Genomic DNA, 14,083 nt, shown 5'->3' with positions numbered 1-14,083 from the left:
TTGGTCCCAAGAGTGGGCTCTTGACTGCAGCAAGGAGAGTTTGCTCTCCACCCCAGGAATTTTGACTGGATGACTCAAGAGGAAAAATGAATGGTTTCACCATGACCAATGAGCAGTTTGAAAAGACAGAGCACTAGTTCTTGACACCTAGATTTCTGAAGATTTCCTACTTCCTGTCCCGTCTGGTTCTTCAGCTATTCCTTGTGTAAACTAACACATGCTTTCTTATAAACGCCCATTCTTTCCTGCTTAAGTTAGCCAGAGTCAGTTTCTGCTGCTTACCATCAAAGAACCCAGCCAGAGAATCCAGTGACCTTGGAAGCACTCAGCTCATGTCCACACAAGCTATGATGTTCCTTCCAAAGGTAGGGACCAGAAGATGCCATAAACAAAGCACTGAGAGATCCCTCAGATGATTACTGGCACTTAAAAAATAACTTTGAAAACTCTTTAAACATACTTAAGGACAAATGTAATAAAAATGCAAAATAATCGCAGTTAATGCTATAGAAACTACCCTAAAATGGTGTTTTCTGCAAAGGCTGCATTGTCTGGCAGCATTTCCATGTGGCAATGCTGCTGTATGCCAGGGATATCATATACTAGGAGAGGCCAAAGTTTCTGGCACTTGGACCAAATATTCATATTCAGGCTATGAAGGTGATGGCATTGCACCTCCTGCTTCCCGTGGGCATACGGCAGCTTCAGGTCGCTGCTCCATTTGCTCATCTATTTCAGGCTATTTTTACAGTCACTCCGGGCCTGACATGATTCCCACTTTCAGCTGGTCATGTTTCCTTCCTAATTCTATACACCAATCGGGGATAACAGAAGGTATCATCTCCCTTCTCGGATATTTAAACTGTAAGCAGTCATCTGTATGCAAAAAGTGTGCCCGTGAACTTTTGAGAACTTTCCTTATCAGAGCCCAGAGCACAAAGTTGCAAAATCAGATGCCTCCCCAAAATACTTCCCCCAGTGATGTTCAGCAGCTTCTAAAAGAAACTCATTAGTTGTTTTTCATGTTGAATTTCCAGCAGCTGTCAATCAGGGACAGGCTTGGGCCTTTTGCAGTGGAGACACTTTGTCCTAGTGGTTAGGAGCACAGACTTTAAACCTGAAAACTCTGAGTTCCAGTCTCAGCTTAACCCTTCTGGGTCCCAGTTTTCCCATTAGGAAAATTTTGCCAAAAATAGAAACTATCTCATAGGGTTCTTCTGAGAATTAAATGAAACAATATGTGTAATACACTTAGTCCATAGCTTGCAACCTAGGAAGCAATCAATAAATGCTAATTGTTACTGCTTCTATCATTATTACTACTAATAATAATTTAACATGCCAGCAGCTTCCAGGGCTGGAACAGCAAGACCCAGCAACATGTGATTCACCAAGTCGCAGCTGCGGAACTAATGCTGGACCAGGCAGGATTGGTATCAGCCTCTAAGAGCAGCAACTGGGGAGGTGGGGCAAGATGCTGTGGCTCAGAGTCCAAGTTCCATCACTAGACACTGTCAGCATCTCACCTTCATGCTCCATCGGGGTTGGACCAGCAGACAGAAGCAGAGCCAGCCCTCAGAAGAAGGGAGGGGAGAACACATCTAAGTATCGGGGCTGGGCTCCACGCCCAGCAGAGAACGGAAGCGGATGCCTGGACCTGGGCAAGAAACAAGACAGCAGCAAGGGCCCGACTGACACTCTGGAACACCCGGGGCTCTGGTCACACTGCACTGCCCCGGGGCAGCAGAAACTCTCCAGACCCATCCAATCAGCAGAAGGGAGTAAGTTCGCATGATGCTACCGAGACCAGCTCTCTGGCAGACTGAAGGCAGTGCTGTAATGTGAGCTGCTCCTTGACTGTAGGGATAATACGATCTCCCTCTCTGAGCTAAAGGAAGGAATAAAGTCAACTAGGAAAAGGAAAGCATGGAGCCCACAGTAATGGTACATACATCTGCAGCAGCCACAGAGCGCTCCAGGCAGGAGCAGGGCTGCTAATCTGAACAAGGAGCTGTTATCTCATCTGTCAAATTCAGGGTACCTCAGGGCTCTGCCACCTCCTCCTCGACCCTCTGGCAATTGTGTGTGGCCAGAGTATCCCAGCCGCTGAGTCATTCTCAACAGAACCCTTGCTACTCACAGTGGTTCTCAAAGGGAATAAGAATCTGCCTTTTAGCAAGATGTCCACAGAATACACATGAGCATTTCAGTTTAAGAAGTTCTGTGAGGACACTTTTATCGATTGGTGGGATTGAGCATGTGAGTTCAAACCTATCAATATTTGCCATCCTTGCTTTGAAAACAGACTGAGATTGGGGGTTGCTGAAGGCATGAAGATGTCCCTCATTTCAGAAATGATACCAGAGTCTCTAAGTGGCAATGATACCAGAGACTTTTGGCTCATGAGAAGGTTGTCGTGTAGCCAGAACTAAGATGGTCCCAGCCAAGTGGAGATGGCAGGTTGGAAAGAAGCCAGTAAAGATATCTGGGAAGTGGAACAGACATTTGGAGCAGGAGCATGGTAAGAATTAGAAGACGCTCCGTGTGACCCTTGAATCTTATGATGTATCTTGTCATGATTTCCTTCATGTTGGCTCATCTTGATTGTCTGTTCTACTTCATCATTTGTAGTTTTGAGAAGATCAAACCCACTCAGTTGTGCTGAGGTGTCCCAAGGAAAGATGACTTTCTCTGGGTCAGGACTGCAGATGGGAGCTGCTGCAGTCCCCTGGGAACCAGGAAATGGTGACCAGACCAGAGCAATCAGGGAATACGTGAGAAACAGAAGAAAAGTGAAAGTTTGGGGAAGCACTCAGGACCCTCCCTCCTGTAGGATGTTTTTCTTAAAAACTGTGCATCTTTGTGTGGGTATGAATTTCAGGGAGGTGGTTTTTCCCTTTGTGGCTTCTTTTGAGAATCTTCTGAAATGGATGAATCTTTACCCCTCTCTCCCCATCCCCCAAATGTAGAGATAAGCTCAAAACTTCCCACACAATTTCAGGGGCTTACAGAATCTGTATGATCTCAGGGACCTCAGGTTAAGAACTCATGCCTGGCACTTCCCATACATTTTTGTTTCTTCTTTGAATCCATAACTTTAAACCCTGACACCACCATTGTTTCTAAACAAATAAGGAATACCAGGTAGTTTTCCATTTCCAGTGAGAACTAACTCACCTTTCAGACAATGAATGTTCGGAGCAGTGGTCCTCACATCAGATGTGTTGCTTAAGCTGGAATTCCCAGGAGAGCTCACAATAAACACCAGTGCACAGACCAGAGGCTGTGATTCTGTTTGTTTGGGTGGAACACAAGCATCTATATTTTTAAAGCTCCCAGGCAATTCTAAAGTGCATCTCAAGTTCAGAACCACTGCTCTAGGGTGATTTTGCCTAAACTGGGTCTGGGATAAGCAGTAATCACTACTCTGCCTTCCCCTGCCCCTCTCAGCAAGCCCTCTGTATTGGAAGCAGATGTGCACAACCCAGGGTAAAGTGAGATGAAGAAAATCTTCTATTTGTATCCTTTTCCCTCAGGTACAATCCTGTTTATGTCCTAAGCATGAAACCTGAAAAAATACTAATAAAAATAAATTTTTAGTGAAGTGTAGTTGGTTTATAATATTGTGTTAGTTTCAGGTATACAGCATAGCGATTCAGTATTTTTGCAGATTATATTCCATTATAGGTTATTACAAGAAAATGGGTATAATCCCCTGTGCTATACAGTGTATCTTTGTTGCTTATCTATTTTATACGTAGTAGTTTGTATCTCTTAATTCCATACTCCTAAATTGTCCTTCCTCCCTTCCCCCTCCCCTTTGGTAACCACGTTTGTTTTCTATGCCTGTGAGTCTGTTTCTGTTTCACATAGATATTCAGTGATATAAAAACCCAAGTTTAACAAACACCTGTCAATAAGCCATGGATCTTCGACTCCACCCCCTCTACACCACGTACAAAAGTCTTTCACAAGCAGGGTGGGTACATGCCTCTGACTTCTCTCAGAATCACCACTTGTGGTTGTGAAATTTCAGGTGAGTCACTTGATGTTTGGTAAACAAGCGTCAGTATCCCAAAGATGCCTGCCTATAATTATACCTCTGTCTGTATATTCATGTCATTTCCACATGCATTTGACGAGGACGTGGATTTCTCCAGTCAACCTTTAAAATATGTTACTTCTCTGAAAATCACTGAGCAATAAATTTAAAGCTCAGGAGTATTGGCAACAAATGTGAAGAATTAATTGGCATTCTTAAAGCTCAACTTGGAAAAAGTTCATTACTTCTAATGGCTTCTTTACAAAATTCTCTATTTGTTTCAAGTCTAGAATATATGGTTGCCACATCTTGGTGGATGGCTAGCATCTGGCTTCACCTCTAAAATTTCAGCCACTGCCTGGTTGCAGACTCTATCTGGATAGGATACTTTGAAAAAAACAGTGTCTCAGCAATAAGCTTTCCTTCAATCAAGTGTTAGTTCTTACACTGCAGCCCACTGTGTCCAATTTTAAAGAACTTCTGACTCAGATGCAACATTTGTGATAATCAATTATTCCATTTTAATAACAGTAATTGAAATGCCTCTTAAGTCAGCCTACATTCAATGAATAAAAGAAAAGAATTATTTCTACTCTGATAATAGGGGAAGAATACTGAACCCAAGCAACTGAGATGTCTTCATTGTCCCCCTCCTCCCCCCGTGAAGTAATCCATGATGGTGTGGCTTGGACATGAAACCAAGGCTGTACTCAATGTCATTATGTCTTTGAAAAGCAGTGTCCTGTGAGGCTCAGCTTCAAGAGAGAAGTCAGACATGAGGTTTTTGAGCAAATTGTTTGGATGATTACCTTGGATCCTTATTACACATCTTTATGGAAAATGGCCTAGCTGAGAGCATCTTTAAAACACACACAACTCGAGTCATCCAAAATCCTGAAATTCTTCACTGGTTATACATAGTATTTGAAGTTCCCTTTAAATATTCTAATTACAAATGTGATTTTAATGTGAACTAGTAAAATATATTTCTTCTCTACATCTCAACAAGGGCATTTTTTTTCTTGCCTAGAGAAGGAAGACTGTCAGAAGTGACATGACTACCAGCTACTGTCACATGAAATATTACAGTTCACAAAGTACTAACACATACATTTTCTCACTGAATCCTTAAATTATGACCAGCCCGACTTTCTTAAAGAGTCCAAATAGCTCATCCCAGGTCATGCCTTCAGGAAGTGGTAGAACCAGGGCTCAAAACCAGGACTGTCAGACTCAAAATTCACGTCCACTACCATCATCTTACCAAGGACAACAAGGGCCACCATTTTGGGGGCACTTATTGTATAGCTGGCACTTTTCATGCAGTATTTTATTTAACATGACCCACAGTGAGGAAGGCGTTAACATCTGAAGCCCAGAGAGCTTAGTCCCTTCCTCAACTTTACACAGCAAATGCTAGAAGTAAGGTTTGAATCCTGATCTTTTCACTGCCCTTGTGGCTTCACATGAGGTACAGATCAGCTCTCCACGTGCCTTTGAACATCACACAACAAGCCCCACTCAGCAGCAAACAGCCCTGAAGCTGATGCTAAAGGCCAGGGGTCCCTCCATCCTGACATGTGACGTGAGACACTGGGAACCTTCCCTGCCTACCCTGATAGTGTTCCCAAGTGATCAAAAGGACTCAGGGAAGCTAACATTTGACGATGTGAAAGGATCTACTGTTTTAATACCTCTATGTCTTATTTACCCCACTAGCCCGTGATCTACTTGACCCTTGAAAAAAACCTGCAATGCTTCATGTCTGAGCCCTGTATTCTAACAGGTGGAGAGAGTCCACTGAGTGCAGAGGTGCAGGAGCCAGACATGAAAATACCAGTTTTCCTATGCACTATCAGTAAGCAATCTGAAAATGTCCAGGAGGAAAAAAATCCCATCACATCAAAATAGCAGAGAAAATATATATAACAAACCTCACCAGAAATATGCAAGACCCATATGAAGAGAAAGATACAATTTTATTGAAGAATACATAAGTTCCTGAATGGGAAAACTCAGTGTTTAAAACTGCTCATTTGTGACAATTTAACTGATAAATATTCTCTCAATGCTATCCCTATCAAATATCCAGGTTTTTTTAATGAAAACCTGACAAGTTGGTCCTAAAATTTCTTCAGGAAGATAAAATGTATAAAAATAGCCAAAATAAAATGTTTAAAGAATAGAAATGAAGTGATACTTGCTTTACTAGCTATCAATGCATACTGTAGAAAAACCTGAAATAAACGAAAGTGTTGATTTGGTGCAGGAATAGACAACAGAGCAGTGCTCAATTCTCTCAGAGAGAGAATTTTTTTTTAAACAGACTGATGGACTTTTTCAATTCGACTTTGTCAATTCATTGTGTGATAAAAAGGAATATTCTATTCACTGGAGAATGGGAATAAATCAATTACAATAAATTATGTTGGAGGAATTAGCTATCTTTTGGGGAAAAAATAAGTATTTTTCCTTACAAGATACTCAGATTATTAAAGAGCTTAAGGTAAAAAATAATTAGAAAATTTTAGAAGAAAATATAGAGAAAGGCTTATAGTTATGGGAAAGGGAAGATCTTTTTATGATTAAAAAAATTGATCACAATGTAAATGATTTATAAATCTGAGTATAGTAAATGAATTTATATTAAATTGAATTTAAATTAAAAGACTAAAAATGCACAAGATGAGAGAAAATGTTTGCAATATATAACACCAAGTTTCAATACTCAAAATACAAAAAAAATAACTACAACTCAATGAGACAAAGGACAAGATGAATTGCCATTTTGCAGAAACAACATGCCATACGATAATATCTCAATCTCACTCATATTCACTCATATTCATAAAAAGGTAAATTTAACCCCCAATGAAATACCATTTTTCACCCATCTGATTGGCAAATATTTCAGACTGGTTATGTCCAGTGTTGGCAAGATAAAAAATGATGCCGTGCACTCCTTAAGAGGATATAATTTTTTTGGAGGACATTTTGGCAGTATCTATTTACATTAAAAATGACACATCCTTTGACCCAGCAATTACACTGTAAGGTTTCTATCCTAGGGGAAATAATTACACATATATACAAAGAGACTTACACAAGATGTTCAGCACTATTATTATTAATAACCCCAAATCTAAAGCTACCTAAATGCCTATTAGTGGGGCTATGATTATACAAACAATGGCGCAGTCACGAAATGGAATCCTATGTTACATAAAGGCAGACCTTTATGTACTGATAAAAAGAACTCCAGGATACTTTGAAGAAAAACAAGGTGTAGCACCCATAACTAGAAGATAATTTTATGTGTGTGTGTGTAAGACAAACACATAAAACTAATGCATATATGCTTGCAAATGTACATACTAAGCTGACAACAGTGTGTATGGCTTCAGACCAGGGAGAAAATTTCTGGCGGTGGAAGGGTCTGAATGGAACCAAAACAGGGGCATGGGACTCGCCCCCATTCACATGCTCTTGGCATAAGTGCATTGGAAAACAGTCTTGATTCTCTGGACTCAGTTCATAAAGTGATTTTTAAAAGTTGTTAGAATTTACAGTGCTTTTATGATAATTTTATTATTTAATTTAATTAGAATTCTTCCTGAGCCATCAAATATTTGCAAGGAGGTGTTTTGTGAAATCAATAATAGAGTCAGTTATCACGTGGCCATCTCCATCGGAGCAGACCCTGTGAGGGAAAGGGAGAGTAGTGGGCAATCAAGTAGAACGAATGATGTTTGGTCACAGATAAGCTTTTCCCATCGAGTCTGCATTCAATACAGACCTAATTATATTTATCTAAGACCCTTAATGGTGACTTATCTCACATGTCTTGATTTCACGTCTACCTGTTCAGTTTTAGTAACGGAATTGTAATCTGCTATTAGTTCATCAGCGGGAAACACTTTCCTTGCTCTGCCTCTTCTGTTGTCATCACAATACAACTACATTATGTGTGCGTAAACCATGCAAGAAGGCAGGACCTTTCTGCTGTTCAGAATAAGATACCTTTAGCACAAGAGTCCTTGTGCCCTTATGTTGACTCCTGTCTCTCCATCAAAATGGAGAATCAAATAAAACTTGTCGGCAGTATTTGTTTATTGAGTTGTGTTTCGTTTTCTTTTGTTTCCCTGTTCTTAGTTGCCTTTTTCCCTCATATCCTTTCTCCCTTCCAACTTTCCTTCAAGTAAAAAAAGCTCATTTCAGTTATTTCCTCTGCAGCTGACACAAATCATTTTTGGAAGAAAGCAGAGGGTCACATTTAGGCCTGTGGACGGAAAGGGTGCTCTAGAACGGTGCTAACTGTGTCCTAAAGAGCATCACTAACTCAGAGAGGAGCACGGCAATGTAAACTGTGCATATACCGTGATGGTAGGGAACCCACACCAGTAGTGGTCAACATCTGATCTCATTACTTATCAAAATTCTTTCCTTCCTCCTTTCTCTTCCATCCTTCTTCCATTCCTTCCTTTCTCTTTTCTCCTTAATTTACACTGAAGGCAGTTTAATGAAGATGGAAGGCCTTGGGTCTGACCTTGGCCCTGTCACTTGCTGGCTGTGGAATAAAGCAAGCTACTCCACCCTTCTGAACCTCAGGCTCCTGATCCGTAAACTTGGACCTTATCCCAGGATGCCCCTTCACCAGGTTATTGTGAGGCTAAACGGGACTGCATACACTGAGCATCTAGACTGGCATTCAGTGGGTGTGCAATAAAGGTTAGGTCTTTCTCTCACTTCCTAGAGATCTTTGCTTTGTACACTTTATTTCCAACTGTCAAACAGGAATTCAGAAAGCAAGCACATTTCAAACGTCAGCAACCGTACCAGTGCAACCCCCAAATTAAGATCCAGGTACGAGTGAGCATAAACTGAATTTAAAAGATAAAAATGTCTAGGCAAAAACAAGATGAATGTGTGCACTATACAAGAATGAATGAGAGTTGGTACTTATGCAGTGTTTTAACTACCTTTATAAGACCTGAAGGATCAGCAAAGATAAATTCTGGGCAACATGGAGTCAGCATACTATAACCTTTCTCCCAGTGACTACAATTAAAACTCCGATGATGATTAAAATAATAATAACAACAACAATAATAATAACAGCAATTATCTGAGCACCAATAACAGCAAGTAGCTTAGGGAGGGGAATCAAAACTTAAAAAGCAAACCATATTAGGACTTTGCTGGTGGTCCAGTGGTTAAGACTCCGAGATCCCAGTGCAGGGGGTCCGGGTTTGATCCCTGGTCAGGGAACTAGATCCCGCATGCTGCAACTAAAGAACCCACATGCCACAACTAAAAATCCCTCACACGGCAATGAAGATCCAGCATGCAGCAACTAAGACCCAGAGCAGCCAAATAAATAAATAAATATTTTAAAAAAGAAAAAGAGCAAACCAAGTAAGAGTGAGTTTTGCGGAGGGTTTTCTTTTATCTCCTGACCTGAAACCAAGGGTGGCCCCAGGGTGGAACTACAAAAGGAGACACAGGCAGCAAAAAATCAGAAAGAACACTTAACTTTTAGTCAGAGAACCAAGAAAAGGTGTTCCTACAAGCAGGAAAGTATGGGGAAAATCCCTGTTGTTTTTGTTGCTGTTTCGAGTAAACTTTTACTGTGGAATAACTTTAGGTTTATAGAAAACCTGCAAAGATAGAATCGAGTTCCTGAGCCCCCCTTACCCCGTTTTCCCAACTGTTAACATCTCATATTAATATGTTCCATTTTTGAAAACTAAGAAACCAATATATTGCTAAACTCCAGACTTTATTTAGATTCACTAGTTTTTCCACTAACATCCTTTTACTGTCCTAGGATCCAATCCAGGACACCATATTACATCCAGTCATCATGTCTCCTTGATCTTCTCTGGTCTGTGAGTTTCTCTGTCTTTCCTTGCTTTCATGGCCTTGAGAGTTTTGAGGTGCACTCATCAGGTGTTTTGTAGAATGTCCTTCAAGTTGAGCTTGCTGGATGCTTTGCTCATGCTTAGACTGGAGTTATGGGTTTTAGGGAAGAATATCAAAGAGGTGAAGTATCCTTTTCACGCTATCCTATCAGGGGTAACTGCTGTCAACATAACTAATGACTGGTGATGTGAACCTGGCTAAAATATGTTTGCTGGGTTGCAAACAAGTGACTAAGTCTAGTGCACACTCAACGGGAGAGAGAAGAGAATCTACATCAATAATTGGGAATTCTTCTGTAAGGAAGAGTTGGCTCTTCTCCTCTATTTTTTAATTTATGTAATCATTTACTGTATCAGTATGGATTCACATCGATTTGGGATTTTCTTTCTCTTTTTTCCTCCTGGCCCTGCCCTAAGGGTGGCTCTGGTCCTGGAGCTGCACAGAGGAGCCCATGGTGGCACAGGAACCTAAAACCAAGGAGAACACTTGTCTATCTGGCTGGAGGAAATGGGAAAAGATGACCCTGTGGCCCAGAGGGTGAAGATCCCCATTTTCTTCTCTCCTTTCCCTGTTTTGCCTTGAGAGTAACCCCAGTAGCAGCAGCACGTGTAGCTATAATCCCTAGAAGAACAACAAATTTCTACCCAGTGAGTTGGAGGAGGGGGCCCCTGGGAGCCACAGGGAATGAGGGAAATAATGAAGAGGAAAGAAATAGGGAAAGGCACCCCCTAATTCTGTGTATGAACTGATATAGTCGCAGGCTCACTCTGAGCTGCTCACCTGGGGTAAAGACCCATAGCAGGAGAGCAAAGCCTGTAAGAACTGAACTGCCATTGGAACCTCTGCCCACAGAAGGAGGGTTCAGAACAGTCTGAACATTCCCAGGTTCACTGCGTGTCAAAATAAAATATCTGGCATTCTGCAGAGAATTTTAACAGGACTCAGAGTCTTATAATATTCAAAAAGTCTACGGTATAATCTAAAATTATTCAACATACAAAAAAAAAAAAGGAAAATGTAACCACTTCTCAAGGGAGAAGACAATCAGATTTCAAGCTCAAGATTACCCTGATATAGAAATTTTTTCAAAGATCTTTAAACAACTATTATCGTCATGCTCAATGAGATAAAGGTAGATGTTCTTGAAATGTACAAAAAGATGTTCTTAGCAGAGGAATAAAAACTATTTAAAAAAAAACACTATTTTTTAAAGTGAGTATTTTAGAACTAAAAAACACAATATATTAAATAAAAAGTCACTGGATGATCTCAATAACACAATGAAGGTGACAGAAGAAAAGGTCAGTGAACTTGCAAACAGATCAATAGAATTTATCCTATTTCTACAACAGAAAGAAAAAAGATTGAAAAAAATCAGTCTCAAGGTCCTGTGGGACAATATCAAAAATATCTAATATTCATGATATTTAAGTCCCGAAAGGAGGCAAGAAAAGAGATAGGTGCAGAAAAAAAGTGAAGACATTATCAAAGAAAACGTAAATTTGGTGAAAGACATATACAGCTGTAAGAACCCCAAATAAAATAAACTGAAAGGAAACCAAACCCATCCACATTATAGTCAAACTGCTGACAACTAAAGATAAAGAAAAAATCTGGAAAGCAGACAGAAGACGATTCCCTTTATGTTTATGTATATGGAAACAACAATTTGAAGGACTGTTTGGTTTTTCATTAGAAACCAAGGTTATCAGAAGGCAATGGAATAACATCCATAAAGTACTAAAACAAAGAACACGATGCTGTACACCTGAAACTAATACAACATTGTAAACCAGCTATATTTGAATTTTAAAAATGCTTTTACTATTTTAGTAAAAATAAAGTATATGACAATGTAAAAAAGGAAAAAAAAAAAGGAAAGAAAAGAACTGCCAGCCCAGAGGTCCATATTCAGCATATATATCTGTCAATAATGATGTCAAAATAAAACTTTCTCAAAGAAAAACTAAGGGAATTCACTGCAGCAGGCCTTCTCTAAAATACTAAAGGGCATCCTTCAACCTGAAATATTCCCTGAGGGAACTTGGAACTTCAGAATAAAGAAAGAGCAACAGAAATGATAAATATCTGGATAATTATAATAGACTATTTTCTCTTATATTCTTTAAAATACATATAATTGGGCTTCCCTGGTGGTGAAGCAGTTAAGAATCTGCCTGTCAATGCAGGGGACACGGGTTCAAGCCCTGGTCTGGGAAGATCCCACATGCCGCGGAGCAACTAAGCCCATGCACAACTATTGAGCCTGCGCTCTAGAGCCCATGAGCCACAATTACTGAAGGCCGTGAGCCTAGAGCCCATGCGCTGCAGCAAGAGAAGGCACAGCAATGAGAAGCCCGCACACTGCAACGAAGAGTAGCCCCCGCTCGCTGCAACTAAAGAAAGCACATGCGCAGCAACAAAGACCCAACACAGCCAAAAATAAATAAATAAATAAATATCAGAGGATACATTTAAACAGATTACTAAAAGATATGCAAACAATCGAAAAGAAGGCAGGAAAGGTGGAACAGAGAAACAAAAACCACATCCACAAACCAAGCAAATAATAAAATAACATACCTAAAACCAACCATATCAATGATTGCATTATATGTAAATGGTCTAAACACACAAAGTTACAAGACAGAGACTGTCAGATTGGACTTTTTAAAATGCTATATGCTGCTATATTAATGTTAGCGGAACTTAAATAATCACAATAATATATGCACAATAAAAATGGAATTTTATCTGTGAACCAGGTGGGTCACCATATAAACTACATTCTGCCTAGTTGTACAATAGCTTTTGTTTGTTTAAGTATCCTCCTTTTTTAAGGTTTGGCTGAGGCAGCTCTGCTCTATAGCAAACATGTCCTTGCCCACGTAAGCCAGTCCAATGGCCCCAGGTTAACCACTCAACAGCCATTTGCCCTCTTCCTTGTTAACAGAGCTCTGATTTTGTTCAGCCTCCAGAGGAAAAAAAAATCACTTGTCTGAATGAATTGTAAAAATCTTACTTCTTTTTGCCAGTTAATGACCTACTGGTGCACGTGTGACAGTTTTGGCCACATCACATAAGAAGTTTGTAGGGGGCATCTAGGAAATATATTTTCCTTCTGAGAGGAGAGAGAAGGAGAAGAAAAAATTCCCCCTTTTTTGGTGGGTTTTTTCCCTTGCTTTAATTTTTGAATTCTTTTACATGAGAATGAGATACTTAGAGCTGTGGTAACCAATGGCACCAGGAAAAGTGCTGAGTGTGGCAGAAGAGAAAGATAAAGGGAGTCTGGGAATCATCCCTAAGAGTGCCTACTACTGGGCTTCTTATTAAGTAAATAAGAAATATTCTTATCGTTTAAGCCCCTGTTGGTCATGCATTCTGCTACCTATGGTCAGAATAACATTAACTGATAAATGAGCAGATAGTCTGGTCGTTCTCAGCACAGAATGCCATCTGGGCAATTCTGCCTTCTGGGCACTGTTAGGGCCATTGTCCTTCCCCCTTTCCCAGCCACTTCATTTGGATGGAGAAGAACATCTGACTCTAGAGGATTCATTTCAGAACCAATAATACTGCATAGGTTGGGACTCATAGATCCAATCAGCCAACAAACTCTTACCAAGTACTTCAGCTAATTGTGTGCTAAACTCTGAGTTCAGTACTAGAGTGACAACAATAATGAGAAAAAGTTCTGTGTTCCAAGTGGGGGTGAGGACTATATGCAAATAAGTATACAGGGTCAGGTTGTGACGTAAAGAACAGTGGCAGAGTAAGAGCATGTTGGGGGCTAGTCTAGATAAAGTGAAAAACAGAGAATAGCAGCTATTTCGGAAATTTATGCAGAGTGAGATTTCTGGCCTTTTCCACTTTCTTTAGGAAGTGGTAAGAAAAAGTTGGACTTGTAAAGCCTTATTAAAGTTCCACATTAATACTCTAAACTCAGAGCAGAAAAGCAACCTTTAGTTTGGAATTATTTTAAAAAATAAAAGAAACAACTACCTCATGAAAGATTTTTAAATCTCGATATGAGATTGATCAACCCGTGATAGCTCACAACCTTGGTATTTTTATAAGGGAAGAATTTATAAGGGTTAGAATACGATGGCTAGATAGTGG

The 14,083-nt window shown here is 40.1% G+C and overlaps 1 long non-coding RNA gene across 1 annotated transcript in view; it reads left to right on the top strand.

Annotated features, from left to right (window-relative positions):
• LOC309654478 overlaps positions 1-14,083 on the top strand; it is a 453,970-nt gene that overhangs the window by 354,310 nt on the left and 85,577 nt on the right. The gene's annotated exons all lie outside the window — the stretch shown is intronic.

The sequence above is a fragment of the Balaenoptera physalus genome (genome assembly GCF_965194825.1).
Source record: "Balaenoptera physalus genome assembly, chromosome: 2".
NCBI lineage: Eukaryota > Metazoa > Chordata > Mammalia > Artiodactyla > Balaenopteridae > Balaenoptera > Balaenoptera physalus.
This window is presented reverse-complemented; position numbering and strand designations above follow the sequence as displayed.